Raw genomic sequence first — 25,832 nt, 5'->3', positions numbered from 1 at the left:
TTGGAGCAGTGGCAGTTGGGAGAAGAAACCAGATTTGGGCTATTTTGAAGGTAGAGCCAAGAGAATTTGCTGAGAGGTGGGGTGAAGTCTGTGAGAGAAAGAGAAGAATCAAGGATGACTCAGGTTTGTTGGCTCAAGTCCCTTAAATGAGGAAGGTTATAGAAGGGGCAGGTTTTGAGGGGAGATCAGGTGTGGGGTGTGTTCAGTTTGAGATGTCTGTTAGATATCTGTGTAGGCAGATTGAGAAAGAAGGTAGAAACACAAGTTGTGAGTTCACGGGCAAAGCTACGCTGAAGTGAGAAATGTGAGAGTGATCTACTAGACCTAATAGATTCTAACAGCTGTTGCTTAGGCTGTGAGACTGGAAGAAATTAGTAAGGGTGTGAAGATCTGACTCCGACTCCTTAACCTCTGTTTGCCTCCTGTCCTGAATTTGAGGTATGCTTGCTTTGCAGACTCATAGAGGCTGGTGTCTTTGGGTCTGCCCAGCCTCTTTCCTGCCCCATGCTCCCTGCCATCCTCCCGAGGTGGAGAAATTCTTTGGCCAAGGGGCTCTCCCTCCACGGTCCTTCCTCTAAGCTTCACTGTGTGCGCCAGCCACCTGGTCACTGCAGGTGTGGTGACCTGTGACCCGGGGCTTGGCTCTGGTGACACAGGCAGCACAGTGAGCATAGAGTGGGCCAGGGTCCCAACAGGTCCTGCCTGTACATCGCAGAGTGACCTGGAGCAGCCTCCATTTCCACATCTGCCAACTCAAGATTTGGACACGATCCATCTCCTTGATCCCTGCCCGCTCTAACATCCTGATTGTGGTTCTAATCTGGCCCTTGGTTTTCCCTGAAGGGAATCTTGTTGGCTGTCAGAGAACTTGGTGGTTTCCTGGGGAGAGAGGGAGTTGCCACTGGAGTAACCAGGGAGGAAGGTGTGTGTGTGTGTGTGTGTGTGTGTGTGTGTGAGAGAGAGAGAGAGAGAGAGAGAGAGAGATGGTTGTTAAAATACTGAACCACTTCCATGCTGATTGGTAAATAGCTGGGTTGCTTCTCTGTCACCCCAGGCTCTCCCTTGGGACCCACGACCTTCACTGAGACCATACCGAGATCCATCAACTTAAAGGGGTACCTCCAGGCCCAGCGTAAGGATGATTGGTCATTTCTTCTCCCCCACCAGTTAGAAGATTTTAAGTATCATCCCCAGCGTGTGTGTCTTTCTCTGGTAGGTCCCAACAGACAGATGGCATCTTAGAGATGCCTCTGTCTCTCACATCCCTCCAAAGCTTTGCTTCTCATTCTAGGAAAATAAATATGATCCCAGTAAATAGCTGCATCTTCATGACAGGAAGTCACAGGCAGTCTAACGGTGGGATCCCTGTTAAATCTCTGGATTATTTATAACCCAGATGTTGACAGATGCCAGATAGATTATTTGAGCCTGTTTCCTTTCTCCTCTTCTCTGAAGACCCCGTGTGCCAATTAATTCTGCAGCCTCTTGGCTCTTGGGGGCAAAGACTGTTTGCCACCAATTCTAGAAGGGCTGGCTAGTTCCTAGTGAGGCTGACTTCAGTGAAGTGAGATGGAGAGAGTGAGCCTGGCGGGGTGGGGGAGGAGTGCAGCAACAATTCAGGTGTTAAACTACTGAGGTGGAAAATTGCTCTGACAGTTATGATGATGTTGTTTCAGGTAGCGAGGGTTACACTCTCATTTACTTCAGCCACGCCTGCTGGCGCTGCCGGGCTGCCTGTCTCGTGCAAAGCTGCTCATTGCCAAGTGTCAGAGCAAGGGTTTTTGCCTGTCTCTGGGGAACTGATTGGCAGTCCTGCTCCAGAGGTGGCCACGTTCCAGGATCCGGGTTGATGGGACCCGGGGCATCACTGCCCCGAGCTGCTGATACCCATTGCTGGGCACTGGATGGGCCCCAGAGCCAGCAGTGGGGAGGCTGAGGGGCCTGGCACTTAGGGAGCATCCTCATGGGTTAGGCCCTGTGCCAGACACTGTACATAAGTTCCCATGACCCTATCTACCACTCTGCAAGGGGAGGCCACTGAGGCTCGAAGAGAAGCCGCAGATTTCTCTGGGAGCCCAGCAGGAATCAGAACTTGAGCCTGGGGTCCTGATTCCAAAGCCCAACCCTTTATTTCTCCATGCTCCAGGTGCCTCCTAGAGGGTGGGATAAGAAGCGGCTCCTCCCTATTCATTCAGTGGCCAAAGGCAGCAGGAAGTGCTTCCGGATCACACCATGAGTTGGGGCTGGTTTCTTCCCAGGCATTTCATCAAGCCAAGAAGAACCTGCCTTACTCTTTCCAGCAGGCCATCCACTGAAGAGCTTTCATCCATCACCTATTCAGCTCTAAGTGAGACGGCAGTGCTGTGGGAGATGTGGAAACTGTGTAAACCAGGGCCCTTTCCCCTGAAGAGTTGAGAGCCTGGGTAGGAAGCAGCAAGAAATGAGTGTAGAAGGGCAGTCTGCTGTGCTGGAGGTTTTCTATAAGAGGAGTAAGGCAGGAGTAAAGGGGACTGAGGCTTGGAGAAGTTGTCCTGGACGGGGTGGGAAGGAAGAGGGGAACGTGGAGAGGGCTCTGGGGTGGGGGATGGTTGTGGGGAGGTGTGTATAGGCATGGAGAGGGTGTGCAGAGAGCAGCTTCCTGGGAGGCCTGGATCCCCCAGGAACCCATAGTCTGGTCCTGAAGGGTTCATTCCTGGGCTCTGGGTCCCTGCAGCCAGCTAAGCAGCCTGGCCCCTGGGCTGAACACAGTCCCCATTGCCATTTGGCGTGGGGACAGGCAGGCTGGGCTGTGACTGCCTGCTGCCCAGGGACCGTGTGCATCCTCAAGGCCACAATAGCGGGGGCAGTCCTCATAATGGGGATGTGCCCCCTTGGTCTATGTTCTCCTGTCAAGGGAGGGGAGATTTCCAGAAAGTTCTCTCCATGGAGACTTCAGGCATAGGCGTGCTGCAGAGAGAAGCGCAGTCAGGCGCCCCCAGGACTGAAGACCGAGGATTTGGGGAGGATGAGGCCTGCCCCAGCCAGGGCCCCTGTCAGATGTCAGGGGTCAGCCCAGTCCTCTGGGTAACCAAGCTGCCGAGTAATTTCTGTTGTGTCCACCATGGAAAGTGATGCTGGGAGGTGACGAACACAGCAAAGCAAAATTCTGCATCCGTTTGAAGTAGGATGGGAGGAAGGGGGAGGTATGGTTTCTAGTCCTGGCTCCTTCATTGGGCTACTCCTGCTTTTTGGGTCTTTACTTTGTCTCGAGAGCACTGAAGATCCTGTGAAGGGAGAGGTGTGACTTGAAACCATAGTGGGCTTTTATTGAACAAATGGGGATACCTAAGCTCAGGAAGGAGAAGGAAATGGCAATCCACTCCAGTGTTCTTGCCTGGAGAATCCCATGGACAGAGAAGCCTGGTAGGCTGCAGTCCATGGGGTCGCACAGAGTCGGACACGACTGAAGTGACTTGGCAGCGGCAGCAGCAAGCTCAGGAATGTGCTCGCCACTCACTGCCTCACCCTCCATGGTAAGAGGTCCATGTTTCTCAGGGGTCTGGTGGCGCCCAAGCTTGGCTGGGAGCTGGAGGAGGCGGTGGGTAAGTGGTGCTGCAGAGCTGGGCCTCCTGGAGGAAAAGTCCAGGAAGCAGGCAGGGGCTGCCAAGGCCGGGTGGGTGGGTGGGTGGGTGTGGGGGCGGTGAGGGGGATCCCCAGGCACATCTGCCTGCGCTGTCCTCACCCTGCCCCCTCAGCCTGGGTATTGTCCCATTCAATGCCTGTGATTGAGTTTGGGATACAAGCCAGGCCCTAAAGAGCATCTGGGCAGCAACGGGGCAGGGAGGTGGCTCCCCCCTCCCCCCTCCTCCCAGGGCCTGCTGTGAATAGAGCCGGAAACCCTGCTCCTGGCCAACCCCACCCCCCCCCCGCAGCCCCACTCCCACCCACAACATGGGGACGATGGGACTGGGGCTCTCTGGAGCTGGGAAGACTGACTGTCCCATAGTTGCTGGGAGCCCTTCTCTGGGGATCCGCCAGACCTAATGAGCCATTCTCTCTGGGAGAAGCATTTGCTGTAGGAAGTAAGGAAATTCAGAGAGAGTAGGTGAGGAAACCGAGGACCCCCCCAGAAGACCAGGAAGCTGAAATTTCTTCCATCCTTTCAGAATCCAGGGATATCAGCCAGGGAGTTAGTGATTATCTGGGTGGTGAGCTCTCTTGATGGGTTAAGAAACTCAGACCCAGAGAGGGGGTGGTCTGCCCGTGACTGGTGGTAGAGCAGGACCTGAAGCCAGCATCTGACCTCTGGGCCAGGGCTCTCTGCCCACGTTCCCATCTTCCCACTGGGAGCGGTCTGGCTGATTAGACCTTGGTTCTCCCAGGGGGTCTGCCAAGGCTGTGAGGGAGAAGGCAGTGATGGTTTGTGGCTGCCCAGGAGGAGGAACGTCCTGGCTCCTCCCTTTTCTGTTCTCCCTTGGAGGAGTCTGAGGGGCAGGAGACCTTTTTCTGGGGACTTTGACCAGCACTCTGCAGTTTCCCAGAATGGTGTGGGGTGGGTAGTGTGTCTCAGCTGATTGGGACAGTCCATCTCCACTCAGGGAATTCCAAATAAGTCAAAGATGTAAGGCTGGACAATTCTGCAGTATTCCAACACATTGGAAGGCTAATGGGCATCTCCTCAACCCCTAAAATGTTCCTTTTTTGTTCCTTGGATTTTTCCTAACTTCTACTGAGACTAAGGGTGATGATGGGGAGAAAGAGGATGGGGCTGATGGTCTACAGCTGAGTTTTCATCCAAATTTAGTCACTGACAAGAGGTGTGGTTTTGGAAAGTCCCTCCCTCTCTCTGAGCCTCAGTTTCCCCATTTGAAAAATGGGTGGCTAGATTATGATCCAGAGTGTCCTTGCCCTCACATCTTAAAATTCTGCTAGATTCTCAGGTGAACCTCTTCATCCGTCTGTCCATTCTTTCTTTCAGCTGACAAGCCTTTATTGTGCACCTACTCTATGTAAGTCACCCTCTTTTTAAGGGGTAGGTCTGTCCACCCATGGACAAGTAGAGTTGACTTCCTCAAGTTACTAAGTCACCACAGCTCGGGGGGGAAAGCCCCCCTCAAGGCTCTGAGACTCCTCAAAGAATATTAATTATTCTCCAAGGAAGTCTTCATTCTGAGTAGCTTTCTTTCTCTGGTAATTAACATTACATGTCATTAACAGTCAGGGAACATTGTATGATCAAAGACAGCATAATTTGTAGCAAGATTCTGAGGAATAGCACAATATTTGTTAATTATGTTATTGATTCTTATGGTCTGGAATGTCCTAATTATTCCTGATCCCAACTGGACCCCATGGTGCCCGCCAGGCTGGCTTTGAACTGCTGTCCTCCCCATGGGTGGCCTGGCCCCCTGCTCTGGGGCTGGTGGGACCACAGCTTTCAAAAGGATCAGAGAAGCTTTGTCTCCCCAGAGCCACATGAAAGCGGGAGCTGCTTGGAACGTGGGGGCTGCCTCTCTGAGGCTCCCGCAGCAGCTCTGAGTCAACAAGAGAAATGTAACATCATGCTTTAATTAGCCAGATGCTGTTAATTGACTTCTTGGGGGCTCCAGCAGGCCCTGCTTCAAGGGGGCAGAGGGAGGGGTGTTCTTCTAGGCCCAAGGCCACTTGCTGCTTCTGATGATGCAATACTTGGTGGTGCCCTGCAGGCCTGGTGGGCACAGGAAAGCCCCCCGGGGGTGGGGGTTGGGCATCAGCGGAAGTGTCTGGGGTAAACCTTCCTGCCTGGCTCTAAAAGTGCTAAATGAGGTGGTGTATTTCAACCAGTGGCATCATTACAAAATGATGCTTGTTTCTTAATCGGCTGTATTTATGAGTGGGCTGAGCTCCCTCCCTCTTGCTGTTGAATCCTGCAATTAACCTTTGTAATGCATGACAACAGATTTCCCACTCAAAGAGTTTTGTCTGAACCCCAGTGGGCTGCGTTCTGAGTGATACTGACAGAGGGGTGTGGTCTGACCAGCTCAGGAAGGTGCCTGGGTTATAGGGGTGGGAAGATAGACTTACCCTGAAAAGATCCAGGACACCATCACCAATAGTAATTAAAAAGCAACTCCTCCCCAAGCTGTATGGGCTCCTCTTTTCTCACAAAGACCCATGAAGTAGGTCCTGCTAGTATCCCTACTTTACGGAGGGGGAAGCTAAGGATCAGAGAGATCAAGTGACTGTCAAGTTTACATAGCCAGGCAGAATTAGGAATCAAGGCTGTCTAGACCATCTGGCGTTACTATGCCATGCCACAGAGGGTTTTTCCTAAGTGGCTCTGGGGCGTTTCTGGAGAGTCTACTGATGCCGCTAATCGGTGTTTCCCATCAGTGGCGCTCCGGGGTGCTTGTGCCTGTGGTTGTGGCTATTTGGGAAAGGGAGGTGAGGAGGTCAGAAAGGATCTGTGGAGCCGAGGGCAGAGGGCAGAGGAGAAGGCTGGAGAGCTCCTCCCATCTGGCACAGACACTTGACTCCCTCCTCTCCTGGGCCTCTGCCTTTCCTTCTCATGCCTGGTCTTTCCAGCATCTTCTTGCAGCTTTGGACACTGAAACACTCACTGAGTGGCGAGCTGACTTCACCAAGAACCTGCTGCTTCTCAATGGTGAAACTACATCCAGGAACCAGTCGTCATATTTTGAGCATGTTGGCAGGGGAAATGAAGCAATGGGAGAGAAGGTTCCTGCTTCAGGCAGCCTCTGCTCTGACGGGATGTCAGGCCAGGGGGAGGGAAGGCAACCAGAGACCTGGCCCCAGACCTGCCCACCCCATTCTCCAGTCCCTCAGCAACAGCTGCAACAGGAACAGAAGTGGGGGGACTGTCCAGGCTGTTAAGGAGGGAGGTACTGGATGGGCAGGGATGAAGTGGAGGGGGACACAGTGACCGAAGGGCTGCCAGCCCCTGGCACAGGCATGGGGTCAGCTGGTGTGGCCCAGAGATTTGACCGCAGAGGGATATTGTGTCCCAGTCCTACTGTGTGCTTGTGCCGTATGATAAGTCGCTCAGTCGTGTCCGACTCTTTGTGACCCTTTGGACTGTAGCCCGCCAGGCTCCTCTGTTCATGGGTTCTCCAGGCAAGAATATTGGAGTGGGTTGCCATGCCCTTCTCCAGGGGAGTCTTCCTGACCCAGGGATCAAGCTGGTGCCTCTTATGTCTCTTGCATTTGCAGGCAGGTTCTTTACCACTAACGCCACCTGTAGCAGCCCCCTTACCATTCTGCCTGCTCCAGCCCCACTCCATCTGATCGCCTCTCTTCATATCTCAGTCAGTGGGAGATTGCTTATTTTTCTTTTTCCTCCTTTCTTTTTATATTCTGGGGCTACTGCCAAGGGACCCTGGGAAGGGGCACTGGTCAGAGGAAGGGGCAGATAAACTGAGACCTGAAGGTCTCCACAAAAGTAATTTCATGTAAGAGCAATCATAACATACTTTTAAATTTTTCATTCTTTAATTTTTTTTCTTTAACTTGCCCTCCTCTCCCTTTCCCCTGCATCATGCTCTTAGTCTCTGCCCACTCAGGGAGTCCCTCCTGTCAACATCCCTCTCTGTATCCCTCCATATCCTCTAACTCCAACAATTTACAAACATGCATGTGGTGTGTGTGTGTGTGTGTGTGTGTGTGTGTGTGGACTGTTTGCTTTAGGAAAGCAGGATTATGCTATCTAGCCTCTGACTTTTTCCCTCCCCAGTACCTCCTGGCAATCCTTCCAATTAGACCAGTGTTGCTCTCATGCATTCCTTTTAATAGTTCCAGATAGTCTACAATGTGGATATCCATCTATCATGTAAAAGAAATTATTTTCCTATTAATGAGAATTCACTTTCTTTTCACCTTTTTTTTTTTTTTTTAAATCAGAAGAGAACCTTTGGAAAATATAACCCTGGCCAAGTCGATCCCTGACTTAAAATCTTCCAGCAGCTGCCTATTTATCTGGGGGCAGAGTTGTGACTCAGAGGCACATTGTATTCCAGGGTGACCCCCTCTCTAGCTCAGCAGGCACCAATGCTGCTTCAAACTCTGTTCCAGCCAGAATGAGTCAGTTTTAATTCCTCAAATACACCCGTTCTTTCTCTCTCTGCCCAAAGCACTCCTGCCCTACCTGGCTAACTCTTCTGCTTCCTTCAGGTCTCAGCATATATGCCCCTTCTTCTGGCCATTCCCCTACCCAGATCCCTTGACAGGGGCCTTGGGGTCTGGGTCTTCTGGAAGATACTGGTCACATTGTGTTCTTCCTCCCATCAGCATCTGACTTGATATGTTATGTATCCAAGTGAAAGTGTTAGTCGCTCAGTCATCCAACTATTTGCTACCCTAGAGACTGTAACTGGCTCCTCTGTGGGATTCTCCAGGCAAGAATACTGGAGTACATTGCCATTCCCTTCTCTAGGGGATCTTCCTGACCCAGGGATTGAACCTGGGTCTTCTACATTGTAGACAGACTCTTTATTGTCTGAGCCATCAGGGAAGCTGTTATGTATCCAGGGACTTGCCTAATGCCTGCGCTTACGAGGTGCTTCTGGGTGGAGTGAATGATTGAGTGAAGGGTGACGGATCAGGCCCTGTGAGGAGGCTGGCGTGAGCCTTGGGCTGGGCCACCATGTAAGGTGTCTGTGCGAGAGGGAATTGAGGATCAGGGATCAGGACAGAAGCCAGATTGTTAAGGCCTCCATGGGGAATGGGGTTGGGGAGGACAAAGTCAGGTTGAGGCTTTGGAACAGATGAGATCCCTGGGGTTCACTGTTGGGTCTCACTGGCAGCCAAAGAGACTCAGGGGGCAATCTGGGGACCTAGCAACTCTAACTCAGCTACCATCCTCCCAATTCCAGGTCAGGAAGGGTGTCCACGTTATGCCTACCTCGGAAAGAATGGCGTCAAGAGTGGGACTTTTCAGTGTGTTTTCAGGTAGGAGCATTATGGGAACCCACAGGAAGCAGTGAGCATTATGGGAACCCACAGGAAGCAGTGAGCATTATGGGAACCCACAGGAAGCAGTGAGCATTATGGGAACCCACAGGAAGCAGTGAGCATTATGGGAACCCACAGGAAGCAGTGAGAGAAAGCAAAGGCAGAGGAGATGGGTGAAGAGTGGTATTGTGCCTTCCTTAGAAGGTGTCCGTCTTCATAAAGACTGCAGCACCTGGAGCTAAGAATCCCAGCTTGCTCCTCTGTGCCCACTGCCTTCCAGTGACTCAAAGTGCGCTCCAGGGACTGGTGCCAGCCGGCAAGCCATTGAGTCTATAATGAGAGAAGTCCAGAAATTGAGTGAAAGCACTGGAGTTTGTGTGCATGCTCAGTTGATCAGTCGTGTCTATAGTTGGCCAGGTTCCTTTGTCCATGGGATTTTTTCAGGAGAAATACTGGAGTGGGTTGCCATTTCCTCCTCCAGGGCATTGAACCCATGTCTCCTGTGTCTCCTGCATTGGCAGGTGAATTCTTTACCACTGAGCCACATGGGAAGCCCTGAAAGCACTGGAGATTTGATAGCAACTTGACATTGGTACAGTCAGTGGAGTCCTCTTATTGGATGAGGTATAGAGCAGCGTGGGAGGCGGGAGAGGGGAGTTACATGGGACATGAGCCCCATGAGATCATGCAAGTAGGATCATGTATTAGTCTGTGTCTTACTGCAAATTAAAAGCAAACCGTTCTAGACTATGAGGAACTCCCACCCAAACAATGACCAATGACTTGTCTCTCCTTCTCCCAAGGGCAGAGCAAGAAGACAGCAGCCAGTGGGAAGGGACATTGGTTAGCCATCTGTAGGAATTAAAAGTTGTAACTTGCTGTCAATGTTGTCTGGAAGAAATGTAGGCTCTTTTCCTCTGAAGTCTTGAGAGAGACTGTCCTTTGCTCCCTGGGGAAGGGAGGTCAATCATGGCATCTAGAATAACCTTCCTGCTGGAGGTTGATGAGGATAATTCCCCACTCCTGTGCCACTTATTATACATTTCAAAGCTTTCACTTGCTTTATCTTTTTGACCTTTATGACCATCCTCCACATAGATCAGAGGAGGCCTTATCATCCTCACTTTGTAGAATGGACAGTTGAGAACCAGAGAGGTTAAATCAGTTTCCCAAAGTTGCCCAGCAAATTAAAAGCAAAAAAGAGTAGGAGACAACTCCAAGATTTTTTTTTTTTAATCAGTGGCCAGTACTTTTGCCTGGAAAATCCCATGGACGGAGGAGCCTGGTAGGTCGCTAAGAGTCGGACACAACTGAGCGACTTCACTTTGACTTTTCACTTTCATGCATTGGAGAAGGAAATGGCAACCCACTCCACTGTTCTTGCCTGGAGAATCCCAGGGACAGGGGAGCCTTGTGGGCTCCCGTCTATGGGGTCACACAGAGTTGGACAAGGCTGAAGCGACTTAGCAGCAGCAGCAGCAGGAAAGTGGGTACAGGGGAACTGAAGGAGCCCAAAATATAAACAGTAACTACTATAGTGACAGCAGCTGTATTTGCTGAATTGTGACTGTGTATCAGATACTGGTGTAATTACCTTATTTAATTTTCACAATGGATACAATTACCATCTCCATTTGCAGATGAGGAAACAGAGCCTCTGCAAGATTAAATCATTTGTCCACAGTCACCCAGCTGCTAATTAACAGAACCGGTGTTTGATTTAGACTAGCTGACTCTAGAGAAATTCTCTGCACCGCCACACACTTAGCCAGGTGATAACCCCCCCGCCGCCCTGCCCCAGCCTGGAACATGAGTTGTTATGAGTCCCACAGACAGAAGCTGAGGCTTGGTCATGTCGGGGGCAAGTAGAATTCAAGACCCTGAGGCTGGGGTTCAAGGTAGGCCTTGCTGATTCCTGACCTCAGTCTCCTGGCATATTCTGCAGTCTCTCACAGCCACAAGCTCTGCCCCGGGGAGGCAGGTGGGCAGGCAGTGTGGATGGGTCAGCCCACGCGTAGGATCTAGTTTGCACCTTCCCTCAGTCTCCTGGCAGCGAGGACCGGAAAGTCGAATGCATTCACTTCAGCACCTGGCAACTGCTAATTATTAACGCCCAAGCCGCTGGCAGCTCCTCGTTATGTCACATCATACAGAAGATTTATGGCCACTTTGAAAGTGGCTTTGAAATGAGACAAAACTCAATATTGAATTTTTTCATCCCTTTCTCCCTTGGGGTTTCAGGGCATATGATATCAGCTTCCTCCTCATTAGCATATTTCTAACGAGCACTTATTAAGGTGAATTTCACTGCCGCTCTCTGGGTTTTCATTAGAGTAGGGAGTACGTGGGGTGGGGGGGTGCGGCAGCACGGCAGATGCAAGACCTCAGGGCTCTGGGACTGGGGCCTGTGCTTAGCTCCAACCTCGTGGTGAGCTCTGTTTTCCCATCCCTGAGGGAGGGATCCCCCTGTTTTCCGCAGGGGATAGGGCAAAAGGAACATGGATGGTTATAAAGCAGGGCTCACCATACAGGTGAGTGGGTTGCAAAGGCAGCAAACACTTGGGCTGACTGAGAGGTTGGAAGGTTCAAGGTACACAGAATCCAATGTGGCCCAGGGGGACCTCACCATCTCCTTGGCCCCGGAGTGCCTTGCCCTTCAAGGAGGCTCTGCTCAACGACCTCCTTTTTCTTGCCCAGTAGATGGTAGATTGGGAGGGGCACTGAATTTGGGATCCAAAGACCTGGATTTGAGGTCAGCTCTGTCTATTACCAGCTGTGTGACCTTGGGTGAGTCTTTTTGCTCTCAATCCCATGCAAAGACAGAGACCTGTTCATTGATTCATTGATTCATTGATCCAGTCATTGGCTAGTTATCAAACAGTTCCCGACACCTGGCACTGTGCCAGGTGCCAGGTGCCCATCCCCCCTGCTTTGGAGGGAAACCCCACCTCCCTGTTTGCTCTTGCTGCAGAGAATCACTGTAGAACTTTTTAGAGCTATCAGGGACCTTAGCTAATGGCTCTGAAAGTATAAGACTGTCAGTCAACATCCTTTTATAGATAGAGAATCTGAGGCCCAGACAAGCCAGTAAGAGCCTTCCCATGGCTGGTGGATGATGCTAGAAAGCTAAATTCAGGACTTTATTCTCATGCCCTCTGCTTTGGCTGGATCATCCACTTGAGAAGTGATTCTCACTCCTCCTTATCAGAAAACAGCTCAGAGAGGTTCAGTGACTCAGTCAGGGTCACACAGCCAACTGTTGGTAGACCTGGGGGTGAGAGATCTGGTTCTGGGTTTCCCTGTACCTGGCCATTTTTCTCCACTTTTGGCTGGGCGCTTGGCTCATGCCCTCCTTGGAGCCCACGGACAGCCTCATCAGCAGATCCTGTTCTCTCAGGGCCCTCCCCGCAGGCTGGAGGTTGCACTGCTTGCTTGCTCTTTCCACCTTTATCCACCAGGACACAGAGAGCCGCAGAGCTCTACCATTTGGCTTTAGTGATTGTTCCACAGTGGGTGAAATTGGTTTGAAATAAATGTCTCCTCTGCCTTCCTCCCTGGGGGTGATTTTATCCTCCTCTCCACTTTGTGGAGTGATCCAGAGTCTGGAAAGCGCCTGTTCTGCCTAGATATGTTCTTTTAGATGTAAAGGTGTTGCTACGGCTACTGCTGAGCCCGAGGTTTCTTGAGAGCTGGGCTGTGTTGGCTGCAGAATTCCACAGCGAGCTGCCCCTTCCCCGTTGCCTCGGACGCATCCGGCATCTGAGCGCTCCAAGAGCAGAGCTGAAAGTTAGTCTAGGCTGCTCTTGCTTGTTAAAGTATTCAAATATTTTCTGGATGAGGCCCAGAATGGGGCAGGGTGCTGCTCATTCCTGGGGCACAAGCCCCACTGCTCTGCTTTGCTGGAGAACTGGCCCTTTCTGTACTAAATTTCATGTCCTTGGAGGGCAGAGGAGATGCACAGGAATCATGTACTCAATTATTGATCCTATTCAGAGCTCTTGGCAGTTATTGCTCCCCCTACCCCCAATTAGGGCTTTTCTGATAGCTCAGTTGGTAAAGAATCCACCTGCAATGCAGGAGACCCCGGTTTGATTCCTGGGTCAGGAAGATCCTCTGGAGAAGAGAATAGGCTACCCAATCCAGTATTCTTGGGTTTCCCTTGTGGCTCAGCTGGCAAAGAATCTGCCTGCCAATGAGGGAGACTTGAGTTCGATCCCTAGGGTGGGAAGATCCCCTGGAGAAGGGAAAGGCTACCCACTCCAGTATTCTGGCCTGGAGAATTCCATGGACTCTATAGTCCATGGGGTCACAAAGAGTCGGATATGACTGAGTGACTTTCACTTTCACCCCCAATTAGCTAGCTAGCTTGAGGGGCAGAGAGTGAGAAGGCAGGCTCATCCCCTTGAAGGCCTGTTCCTAATTTCTCCCTTGATTCCTCAAATTAGAGTAGAGGTGAGATGGATACATTTAAAGCAGATAGGCTAAGGGATGACACAGATACACAGAGGACACTGTAAGCTGAGATAATCTCGTCCCAGGGGTCTGGCATCCTCACCTGCAACCTCAGCTTTGCTCCGGGATCATCGCCCAGTCCTGAAGCGGAGGCTCACCACCTCCCCACCCATCTCCTGATGTCAGAGCCCTACAGACCTTAAAGATCATCTTTCTCAGCTAGGTTCAAGAGCCTTAACACCCCTTGCCATCCACTGTATGTAATGGATGGACTTTTCTCCTGTGCATCTAGAATGGTACAAGTTGTGAACCATCCTTGGGAAAGCTGATAAAACAGTCTCTGAAATCATTTTCTGGATTCTTTGGTTCAGATGAGGAACCAGTTAGTTAAGAAAGCCTCCCTCTCAGCTGTAGAGGACAATGAAGTACCATGGAGGCCAAAGACTGGCCCAAGCTCACACAGCTGGCCTACGCAGCTCTTCCCACAAAAGCACAGTGTCCTCTCTTCCTCTGCTCAAACTTAATGGGCGTGGAGGAAGTTCTGACCCAGAGATGACCCCCATCCCTCCCCACATGCCACATACAGCATGTGCACACACGCCACCAAGTCAGAAGGGCGAAGCCAGACCTGGAAGCATAGTACTAGAGAAGCAGGTAGTCCTGAGTTCAAGCCTGGTTCATGAACTTCTAAACCGTGAGTCTCTGTTTGTCACCTGCCGATGGAGATCGCAATACCTACTTCTTAGGGCCACCGTGAAGACGGGGATTGGCCAGGTACCCAACTCAGGGCCCAGCACAGGACAGTCTCTCGGGAACCATTCATTTCCTGCTTTCTTCTGGGGTTCCGTAAGATGCTCCATGGTTCGTAAGTGAATGGAATGTTCATTATCTGAGTCAGTCTTCTTGCAGATCCTCATCCAACAGGGGATATTAACAGAGCATCCTTAGTGAGAGCTGTTGTGTATTGAATACAGCATTGGTGCACAGTGCTCACTTGAGCTCAAACTTCAGCCCTGGTTTACTCATCAGCTGGGTACACCCAGCCCCCAGCCCCAGCTCCTCCCTGGCACCCTATCCTTTTCTTTCTGCTCCCCATCTTGGCAACACCAAACCTCCATGTGTCAGAGGTCTGAGCCATGGCTTCACAAACTTCTGGCCTGCCTCCTGTTCTTCCCATCTCACTGAGTCCCTGAATGTGTTATGACAAATTTAGACATTTGTGGGCACACCACAAATGAGAATTAAAACCCTGGGGAAGCATGGTTAGACTTGGCATAAGCTTCCTGTTTTCTACCTATTGGTGACTCAGCACTTTGGAGGTTGGCACCTTGCCGCTCAACCTGCCTGCAGAAAGCGGAAAGCAACTTGAATTGGAGCAGCTGGAGTCAAAGTGGAACCTGCCCCGACCTCCACCTTGCCTCGAGGAATGGGCGGTTCATGTTTCTGAGTTTTCTGTTGGGTTGGAAGTGAGACAGAGAAGACCTTTCTCGGGTTCCAGCGCTTGCTACCAAAATACTTGTTTGCAACTGTGCCTGTTTCCTTTCCTGTCTTGGTGAGTGGGTTATGGTGAATGGGACCAGATCTCTGGATTTATTCAGATTCGGCATGATTTTATTCCTTATTCCTCAAGGCCTGTCCTTGTCCAGGAATGGGTTTGAAGTAAAGGAAATAAAACTGAATAGATCATCAGTATGGAAGCTCGCCTTGGAAACTGCTTTTCAGGAGAGGGGGAAAAAAAAAGAACATCTCACTGGCTCTGGGGTGGAAATGCACCTGGTAGTGTGGGCAGCGGCTTGGCACCCCACACCCCGGTTAAGTGAAGATTCGCAGGCTCCAGTTAACTGAGGTTGGGCTTCTGTACCCTGGTGCTCAGGATGGCCTGTGCCGAGCTAAGCCTAACTCGGTGGCCTGGCTCAGATGTCACCTGCCTAATGCCTCAGTCGGCATTGTTCCATGGAAACCTCAGAAGGAACCGCTCTGACACATTAAGCTTTTTAATTTAGCACACACCACGCATATATGCCCCCAGACAAAACAGAATTGATTTATAATTCTCTTAATGGAAGCAAAGGCTTTAGTTGCTCCAGAAATAGATCGTTACCTCTGCCACCTTTTATAATTTTTTCCCCTCCCATTTTTTTAAACACCACCGTGGTCTAAAAATAAGATGTTTCATTTCAGCCCTCTGTCGTCATCCACCAATGCCAGGCATTTCTCTTTAGACTTTTAATTTATAGCATGTTTGTTCTGTTACACTTCATTAATTAATGTTCTTCCCAGGCCCCCATGCCAGAGTCTTTGTGTAATACTCTCTTACAGTAAGCAGGTGCTTTTATCCTTAATGAACAATTTCCTGGAAAATACTGAAATAAACAACGAATAATCAGGCCAGGAGCACAATGAGTCTGGGAGTTGTGTCCCATTCTGCAAATTAAACCCGGGAAGATGAGGGTCGATTCTGATCCTTCAAGGTGCTGTTTTTGATGGCCCATTCCTTTGGGAAGGAATGCAAAGTGCTGATGAAGGTGAGTGAGCATCTTGCTCCTCTAGAAAACCGGAGTTCAGAGGAACCATTTTATCACGAATGCTCTCAGCCATGGAGATGGTGGTCAGACATGGCCTAGGCCAGAAAGGCAGCCAAATTGGCTTCTGATCCAGACTGGAAATCATCTGTTGCTGAAACTGTGGGTCAGCAGGGCCTGACTGGGCCAAATTGCAAACTTCCTGAAATTCATCTTGAGCTCCTTTCTCTGGGTCCTGGCAGACTTGTCCCTCTCCCAGAAGGCGGTCCTTATCAGAGGATCCTAATCTCAGTCTCTCTCTCTGTACACTCCCCCAGGAGTATTTGTATTGCATCCCTTCTGCCCTCGGCAAGAGGATTGACCACATTTGACTCAGTGTTTTAGTGACTATAATCACTTCCCGTCATCCTCGTCTCTTTGACTCTGCAGGACCCTCTGAGTCAGGTTTTCTTACTATTCCCACTCCACAGAGGAGGAAACTGTGACTTCCAAAGGTCAAGTGACCTGCCCAAGGTCACACAATTGGTACGAGGCAGATCTGAGGTTAGGACTCAGGAATTGAGACCAGAGCCCCAGGTGCTTGTCAGCTATGGAGGACCAGAGCCTGTGGGGTGCAGGGGACGGAGCAGGTGCTGGAGTGAGGTGGCGTTCCCTGGGCTGCTCTGGCCAGGCTGTGAGCCAGGATTCATCAGTGTCATGGACAAAGTGCTGCAATAAATTTCTTTTAAAATTGGAATACTTGGTTCATTTATTATACCAGATAGAGCTGACAAAATCCTACATTATCCATCCATTTTTTGTGTCATCAGATCATTTTGGGTCTTTGAAATGGCATAATGTTTTTAATCACAGCTTGTGTATAATCACAGCATGGACACAGACCACTCAGTTATAATGGCAATCCCCACCCTTCCCCGCCCCGCCCCGGCTTGATGGCTTCCAGGGCTGCGTGGAAAGCTCTGTAAAGTGGCCTATGTCCCCAAGAGTAGTGAGCTCAGGGCTCAAAAAAACCCTGCTCTTTGGGAATATGCACCCCAAGGAGCCTTGTGGGAGAGTCTGGGCATGGGGGAGGGTAAGCTATGGGGGCACTGACGAAAGGTCCTGACTTTTTGGCAAAATGAAGATGGCTTTGTTAAACTGAGAAGCTGAGACCAGCTCATCATAGAAAATGTTGACAGCAAAGTATAGAGAAGAAAGTAAGTTACCAAAAATATTATTACCCAGGTGCCTTTGCTAATATTTTAAACATCTTTCTGGACATCTCTCTTTTTTCTTGCTTGCTCTCAGAACACACATCACACACACACATACAATTCAGTTGTAATGTCCATGCTGTTTCGTAACCTGTTTTTCACATAACGATACATCAGGGTCCTCTTTCCATGGTAGTGAATGTACGTATATTATCTTTTATTTGTTTTTTCCTAACTTTTTTAAAAATTGTAAAATTTTTTAAATTAGAAAGTTTTTTTCCTATTTTTAAAAAAATTGAAATATAATTGGTTTATAATATTGTGTTAATATCATGCATACAGCAAAGTGATTCAGTAATATATATATATATGTGTATTTTCAGATTCTTTTCCATTATAGGTTATTACAAAATATTGAATATGGTGCCCTGAGTTATACTATAGTACTTGTTTTTATCTTTTTTATATATAGTAATGTGTATCTGTTTGTCCCAAGCTCCTAATTTAACCCTGTTGCCCTTTTTTCTTTGGTAACCATAAATTTGTCTTCTATGTCTGTGAGTCTGTTTCTGTTTTATAAGTTTATTGGTACCTTTTTTTAAAGATTCCACATATAAGTGATATCATATGACTTTTGTTTTTCTCTGTCTGACTTAATTTACTTAATATGACGACCTCTAAGTCCATCCATGTTGCTGCAAATGGCAATATTTCATTCTTTTTTTAAGGCTGAGTAATAGTCTGTCATATATATATACCACATCTTCTTTATCCATTCATGTCGATGGACATGTAGGTTGCTTCCATATGTTCAGTTCAGTTCAGTTCAGTCACTCAGTCATGTCCGACTCTTTGCGACCCCATGAATCGCAGCACCCAGGCCTCCCTGTCCATCACCAACTCCCGGAGTTCACTCAGACTCACGTCCATCGAGTCAGTGATGCCATCCAGCCATCTCATCCTCTGTCGTCCCCTTCTCCTCCTGCCCCCAATCCCTCCCAGCATCAGAGTCTTTTCCAATGAGTCAACTCTTCACATGAGGTGGCCAAAGTACTGGAGTTTCAGCTTTAGCATCATTCCTTCCAAAGCTATTGCAAATAATGCTGCAGTGAACATTGGGGTGCATGCATCTTTCCCAATTAGTTTTCATCTTTTCTGGTTATGTGCCCAGAAGTGGGATTGCCTTACATATATTTTCCTAAAGTATGTTTGCTTTTATGATTATGGTGATGATAATATTCATTATAAGAAACACTAAGAAGAACAGAAGTGATTGACTTAGAAAGTAGAAGTCCTGTGATGTTTCTCCCTTCCCCTCCTCTTACCAATGACCACTATTAATGCTCCAGTGTATAGCTTCCATATTTTCCCACACATCAATATTTTAAATGTTTACATAATATTTTGTTATGTATACATGGTGGGATTTCTTTAGCAAAGACCACCTCAGTGGCGCTAGTGGTGAAGAAATCACCTGTCAGTGCAGGTAGACGTAAGATATGTAGGTTCGATCCCTGGGTCAGGAAGATCCCCTGAAGAAGGTCATGGCGACCCACTCCAGTATTTTTGCCTGTAGAGTCCCATGGACAGAGGAGCCTGGTGGGCTACAATCCATAGGGTTGCTAAGAGTTAGGCATGACTGATGCAACTTATCACACATGCACCACTGACGTAAGCATTCAGGCTGTTTCAGTGTTGTAATGCATATCTCATTATTAAGAGATGATGCAACATTCTTAAACCTACCTTTGGCTTGGTCAGTTTTTAAAATTCAATTGCAGAAGTGGAATGCTGGGTTAAAGATGTACATGAAAACATGTTGTTGTGTATTGCTCATTGCTTTCTGTGACACACCAATGCCCATTTCCGTGACCAATTCACAGATGTGGGGGCCTTCAGGCTTTGAGACAGTTGATATCTGACTTCAGATTCTCCTGGCCTAGATACATACAGAAGGTTCCAGAAGGAAACCTGGAGAGGCTACCCTAGTCTGTAGACTAACAACCAAGCCCTCCTGTTTAGCTCCTTGCTGGGAAGAAGAGGTGTCCAAGGAGTGATGGGGCAGAGACTGCCCTGGTGTGGGCCCTGGGCTAGACTAGAGCATGAGACAAGAGTCCAGTCTTCAAAGGGGTGCTGAGGATTGGACAGAAAGGTGGCAGGGACTTAGGGTCCCCACCCTCACAAGGGCACTGACGCTTGCATTTCCAGTGTTGGGCTGTGGCTTGATATTCATGAGAACTTGTTCTCTTATCCTTCCTGTGTAGTCAAAGGAAAAGGAGGCTCAGAACAGTGAAATGAGTTCTCTGTGATCCAGGACTAGAATCTAATTCTCCTATCTTCACTGCTTTATCTCCTTGCTGCTGGGAGATGGGACCAACCCAACATAGGGGGTGAAGAGAGAGAAGAACGTGAAGAGGGGAAGGGCAGCAAAGAGAGACACACTGGAGGGGAACTTGTAGAGTTCAAAGAGTCCTAGAGATGGTATGAACATGGAATGAAGCTGAACAAACATGGAATGAAGCTCAGAGATGCAAAGCAACCTGTCCCTGGTCACACAGCAAGTTAGTGACTTAGCAGGTAGAGAGGAAGAATGGGGCTGCGGGAAGCTGAGTTGCTCCTGACCTGAGCTGGACCTCAGGAGGGAAAACCCGAGGAAGAGAGGAAGTGCAGCCGCTCTGAGTCCTAACAGAGTGGAGTTGGGAGACTGACCAGGCTTGGGAATCCCCCACAGCCCTGGACAAGAGTGAACTCAGAGGCAAGTGGAATGGAGATGGGCCTGATCCACCGTGTGCAGGACCTGTGGGGATGGTATGCATCAGTTGCAGCAAATGTCTCTGATATTTGCCTGGGGCTTCCTGCCAGGCAAAGGCCTCGGCACTTTGAGTTAAGCCACATCCTGGGTCCATTGCCGTCTCGTGGCCATTTCCATACACGCTCCGGCAGGTGTCTGGGGTCTAGGGACAGGGCCTGCTTGAATTATTGTGTCTGCAGTGACTGGCAAGTGTTCAGTAAATGTTTGCTGAATGAGTCGATGAGACCATTTAATAACTATACATTTCAGACTGACCCTGGGGTCACCAAATACATATAGTGAAGCCCAGATTTTCCAGCAGAAGATCTTTCAGTCAGCATTTCCCTAGATCCTTAGAAATTAGAATTCCGTTTAAATGCAGAGTTCCAAAGAATAGTAAGGAGAGAAATAAAGCCTTCCTCAGAGATCAATGTAAAGAAATAGAGGAAAACAATCGAATGGGACAGACTAGAGATCTCTTTGAGAAAATTAGAGATACCAAGGGAACATTTCGTATAAAGATACAGAAATGATATGGACCTAACAGAAGCAGAAGATATTAAGAAGAGGTGGCAAGAATACGTAGAAGAACTATACAAAAAAGATCTTCATGACCCAGATAACCACGACACTGTGATCACTCATCTAAAGCCAGACATCCTGGAATGTGAAGTCAAGTGGGCCTTAAGAAGCATCACTACACATGTATACCTGTGGTGGATTCATTTTGATATTTGGCAAAACTAATACAATTATGTAAAGTTTAAAAATAAAATAAAGTTAAAAAAAAAGTACAGGAAAAAAAGTAAAAAAAAAAGAGGGAAGATGAACATTAACAAAATTTTAAAAACTTTATTCTTCTAATAAAATCATAAAATAATAAAAACTAAAAAAAAAAAAGAAGCATCACTACAAACAAAGCTAGTGGAGGTGATGGAATTCCAGTTGAGCTATTTCAAATCCTGAAAGGTGATGCTGTGAAAGTGCTGCACTCAATATGCCAGCAAATTTGGAAAACTCAGCAGTGGCCACAGGACTGGAAAAGGTCAGTTTTCATTCTAATCCCAAAGAAAGGCAATGCCAAAGAATGTTCAAACTACCGCACAATTGCACTCATCTCACACACTAGCAAAGTAATGCTCAAAATTCTCCAAGCCAGGCTTCAACAGTACATGAACCATGAACTTCCAGATGTACAAGCTGGATTTAGAAAAGGCAAAGGAACCAAAGATCAAATTGCCAACATCTGTTGGATCACTGAAAAAGCAAGAGAGTTCCAGAAAAACATCTACTTCTGCATTATTGACTATGCCAAAGCCTTTGACTGTGTGGATCACAACAAACTGTGGAAAATTCTTTAAGAGATGGAAATACCAGACCACATTACCTGCCTCCTGAGAAATCTGTATGCAGGTCAAGAGGCAACAGTTAGAACTAGACATGGAACAACAGACTGGTTCCAAATTGGGAAAGAAGTACATCAAGGCTGTATATTGTCACCCTGCTTATTTAACTTATAAGAGTACATCATGCGAAATGCTTGGCTGGATGTGGCACAAGCTGGAATCAAGATTGCTGGGAGAAATATCAATAACCTCAGATATGCAGATGACACCACCCTTATGGAAGAAAGCAAAGAAGAACTAAAAAGCCTCTTGGTGCAAGTGAAAAAGGAGAGTGAAAAAGCTGGCTTAAAACTCAACATTCAGAAAACTAAGATCATGGCATTTGGTCCCATCAGTTCAGTTCAGTTCAGTCACTCAGTCGTGTCCGACTCTTTGTGACCCCATGAACAGCAGCAAGCCAGGCCTCCCTGTCCCTCACCAACTTCTGGAGTCTACCCAAAGCCATGTCCATCGAGTCGGTGATGCCATCCAACCATCTCATCCTCTGTCATCCCCTTCTCCTCCTGCCCTCAATCTTTCCCAGCATCAGGGTCTTTTCAAATGAGTCAGCTCTTCGCATCAGGTGGCCAAAGTATTGGAGTTTCAGCTTCAACATCAATCCTTCCAATGAACACCGAGGACCAATCTCCTTTATAATGGACTGGTTGGCTCTCCTTGCAGTCCAAGGGACTCTCAAGAGTCTTCTCCAACACCATAGTTCAAAAGCATCAATTCTTCAGTGCTCAGCTTTCTTTATAGTCCAACTCTCACATCCATACATGACTACTGGAAAAACCATAGCCTTGACTGGATGGTCCCATCTCTTCATGGCAAATAGGTGGATAAACAATGGAAACAGTGAAAGAGGGTTTTTTTTTTTTTTTGCCCTTCAAGTTCATTGCAGATGGTGACTGCAGCCATGAAATTAAAGGACACTTGCTCCTTGGGAGAAAAGCTATGGCCAACCTAGAGAGCATATTAAAAAGCAGAGATATTACTTTGCCAACAAAGGTCTGTTTAGTTAAAGCTATGGTTTTTCCAGTAGTCATGTATGGATGTGAGAGTTGGATTATAAAGAAAGCTGAGCACCGAAGAATTGATGCTTTTGAACTGTGGTGTTGGAGAAGACTCTTGAGAGTCCCTTGGACTGCAAGGAGATCAAACCAGTCCATCCTAAAGGAAATCTTTTAGGAAAGGAAATATTCATTGGAAAGACTGATGCTGAAGCTGAAACTCCAATCCTTTGGCCACCTGATGTGAAGAACTGACTCATTGGAAAAGACCCTGATGCTGGGAAGGATTGAAGGTGGGAGGAGAAGGGGATGACAGAGGGTGAGATGGTTGGATGGCACCACTGACTTGGTGGACATGAGTTTGAATAAACTCTGCAAGTTGGTGATGGACAGGGAAGCCTGGCATGCTGCAGTGCATGGGGTCGCAAAGAGTCAGACAAGACTGAGCAACTGAAATGAACTGAACTTAGGAATTCTAGAATTCAGAATTAGAGAGTTGGAAGGGTCTTGAGGTAGAAGGAGGGGATATGAGTTGGCAGGAAACTAATATTTTATTGAGTGCATTCTATGTGCTCGATTCTGGACCAAGCACTTTACCTGCTGACTCATTTGATATCCTCACAGCTCTATGAAGTTGGTCCTTTCTCATGTGATTAATGTGAAACAGCCCCCGAGTAGTTAAATGACTTTATCCAGGCTGTGTAACCAGTAAGGTGGAGTCAGAATTTGAAGCCATGTCAGTCCAACTCTGCTATTCCCTTCCATGAGCGCTGGCATCAGTGTGCTATGTGACCTGAGGACTTTAAGTCACCTGGGAGTAGTTTGCCCTTCAGTGGGATGAGGTGTTGACACGTGAGGCTCCCAGGTCTGTCCAGGTGCCATTCTGGTCCCACGTGGCTTGCTGTCCAGCCTTCACCTTCACAGATCAGTTTAGGGGGGAGACTTGACCAGGTGATGGATCATTCTACAGGCCTCCTTCCTCAGAGCTCTTTTCCCATCTGAGCATCTGTGTTTGCATCTCGTGTTTTAGAAATGTTCTTTGCAGAGCAGGAGGGAATGGGGACCAATCCCCGTGGGGCTGTATGGCCCTGAGTGACTGGCTTGTCTGTGAAGGTTTTGGGGATGTGGCCATAACTTAATGCCAGGGCGCAAGGGACTCCCCCAGTTCAGAGAACCCCACAGCCCACAGAACAAGTGGGAGAGGGGAGCAGAGCAGGCCTGTAGTGGGTTGGGTTGGAGGGGGCTCAGGCAGCCTCTGGGTTGGCCAGGCCAGATGAGTGTGCCCTGATTTGCAAAGAAATGGAAAGATGGAGAGAATTGCTCTGTGAGAAATGGAATGGCCTCCGAACACAGTAAGTTTTCTCCCTTCATCTTTAGAGGGGCTGGAGGCTGGGGGCACAGCTGTTGCCTGCCTGGGAATGGGAAGGCTGAGGCCTCAGAGTCCAGGGCTGTGTCTGTAGGAGAGGGAGGTGGATGCTTCATGAATTTGTTGGTTTCTACCCATCTGCCTTCCCGCTCCTCCCTGCCCCGAGGATATGCTGCTATTTCTCTCCGAGCCTGACTAATGTCAAGACTACTTGGTCTCCGCGGGGCGTGAGGGCACAGGGGCAGGCCAGCCTTCTGACCCTGATTAATGGGTACTGCAGTTCTCCGTGGTGCCGTTTTCAGGATTTGCAGCCCGAGCTTTCCCGGGCGAGGAGAAAGCAGAATTTACCGGTTTGGTGGAGCCCTAGGACGAGGACGTTTACCATGTCTCAGGAGGTGACTCTAATCCCGACTGATCCCAGTGGGCAGACTCCTGGCAGGGCCTCCATGTTGACTCTGGGAATTTCTGCTGCTCTTCTGCGGTCAGGGAATCACTCTTTTGGAGATTAAGAGCTACAGATTTTTTTTTTTTTTAACTTTTTTTAAGTGCAGGGAGATTAGAAAGCCTTCAACATAAGCCCGGCTCCTGGAGGGATTCCTGGAGGGTAGGAGGCTTCATCAAGGCGAAGGGTGAAGCTCTTAATTATGGGCTGATCGTGGCTCCTCTTTTCATCTGCACTAATCAGACCCCAGCGAGGCCAGTAAACAGAGCGGGGCTTGGGGACTGGGGACCAGCTGAGAGCAGTGGGGAGATGAAGGGGAAGATCGGCTAGATGGGATGATAACCTTGGCATTTACCCCAGTGAATGCAAACTTGGCTTTTTTGTTTTATTAAGGAAAAAAAAAACAGAGAAGTGTGTATGTGTGTGTGTGTATTCTATAAATAGAAGATAGAAATCTCTCTCTATACCCACATGCTGGGAAGAATGTGAGGTGTTTGCTTTATCAGTCTCACTCTGGAGTTTGCTTCTGCTGCATCCCGAGCCTGAAAGCGCCTTTTCATGAGGCTCTCGGAACTCCGGTCAGGCCCCCACCCCCCCCCCCCCCCCCCCCCCCCCGCTGACTGCAGCTTGAGCTATTGAGTGGGCTTCAATGCCCGCCCTGTGCTGGTTCCGGGAACAGACATCCCCTGGCGCTGGTGGGGTGGCCCAGGCAGGAGTCTGTGAATCGCTCTCAGGATGTCGTGGTGCCCTCTGTGTCCGTCGCCAACAGATTGGTGTCTCTGCGGTGCGATGTCAGTGCAGGGTGGGATGCCTCGCATGCTGAGACCTGCTGGCAGTACAGGTTTTTGGTGGTCTCTGTCAGGACGGACACAGGCAGTGTGGCTGGTCCTGGGACTCGGGATGGCTGAGAGGTCCAGGGGAGGTGGTTAGCTGTAGAATCGACAGTTTGTGGAGTCGACAAAGATGGTTTGAGCCCCCTCTCTGTACAGCAGTGCTCTGGGTGCTGGGATGGCAGTGGACACAATAGACCAAAACCCCTGCCCTCAAGCAGTGTGTTTGCGTTTTAATTGTGTGCTAGGAGACCTGGGCTTGATCCCTGGGTTGGGAAGGTCCCCTGGAGAAGGGAATGGCAACCCACTCCAGTGTTCTTGCCTGGAGAATCCCATGGACAGTCGAACCTGGGTTCACAAAAAATCGGACACAACTGAGCAACTAACACACACACACACAAAGGGAAGGAAAGTGATGGACAGGTTCCAAGGCTCCAAGAGAAGAGCTGAGGCCATATCCAGATGGTTCATATACGAGAGGAGCACTTTCCAAAGTTAAGACGACCATTCAGCAATGTAGGGCAGGGACAGCAAGTGCGTGGCACCCATGTGTCCCTTTCCCATCCTGTGCCTGCAACAGACATCACTAATCAACCACAGCATGTTCCCTTCAGCCCCATTCCTCAGGAGAGCATTGCAAGTAGCTACTACCAATCGATCCCCAGCATTGTGACTGGAAACCCCCCAGGGCCCAGAGCCTGACCACTGCCACCCCTGCTGCCCGTGCAAAGTTGCTGAGAAGGAAGGGCTCCCTGGAGGAGACTGGGATGGACAGAGAGCAGGTTCCAGGTACACAGACCAGGTTCCAGTGTCCAAGATTTTGGCACATTCAGGATGACAAGGCAGGTGGTGGAAGCGAAGCATGTGGGGGAAGATTTTTGCACAGATGGACTGTGAGGTCATCACAACTGAT

General features: G+C 49.0%; 1 protein-coding gene and 1 non-coding gene across 10 annotated transcripts in view; both read left to right on the top strand.

Annotated features, from left to right (window-relative positions):
* MEGF11 (multiple EGF like domains 11) overlaps positions 1-25,832 on the top strand; it is a 393,564-nt gene that overhangs the window by 103,032 nt on the left and 264,700 nt on the right. The window lies entirely within an intron of this gene.
* On the top strand, positions 13,262-13,312 carry MIR11971 (microRNA mir-11971). The gene has a single exon (NR_162231.1). It is a non-coding gene; the product is annotated as a microRNA mir-11971 (primary transcript).

This window comes from Bos taurus, chromosome 10, assembly GCF_002263795.3.
Source record: "Bos taurus isolate L1 Dominette 01449 registration number 42190680 breed Hereford chromosome 10, ARS-UCD2.0, whole genome shotgun sequence".
NCBI classification, from domain to species: Eukaryota; Metazoa; Chordata; class Mammalia; order Artiodactyla; family Bovidae; genus Bos; species Bos taurus.
Note: the sequence above shows the minus strand (reverse complement) of the source record. Positions and strands in the feature narration are given on the sequence as shown.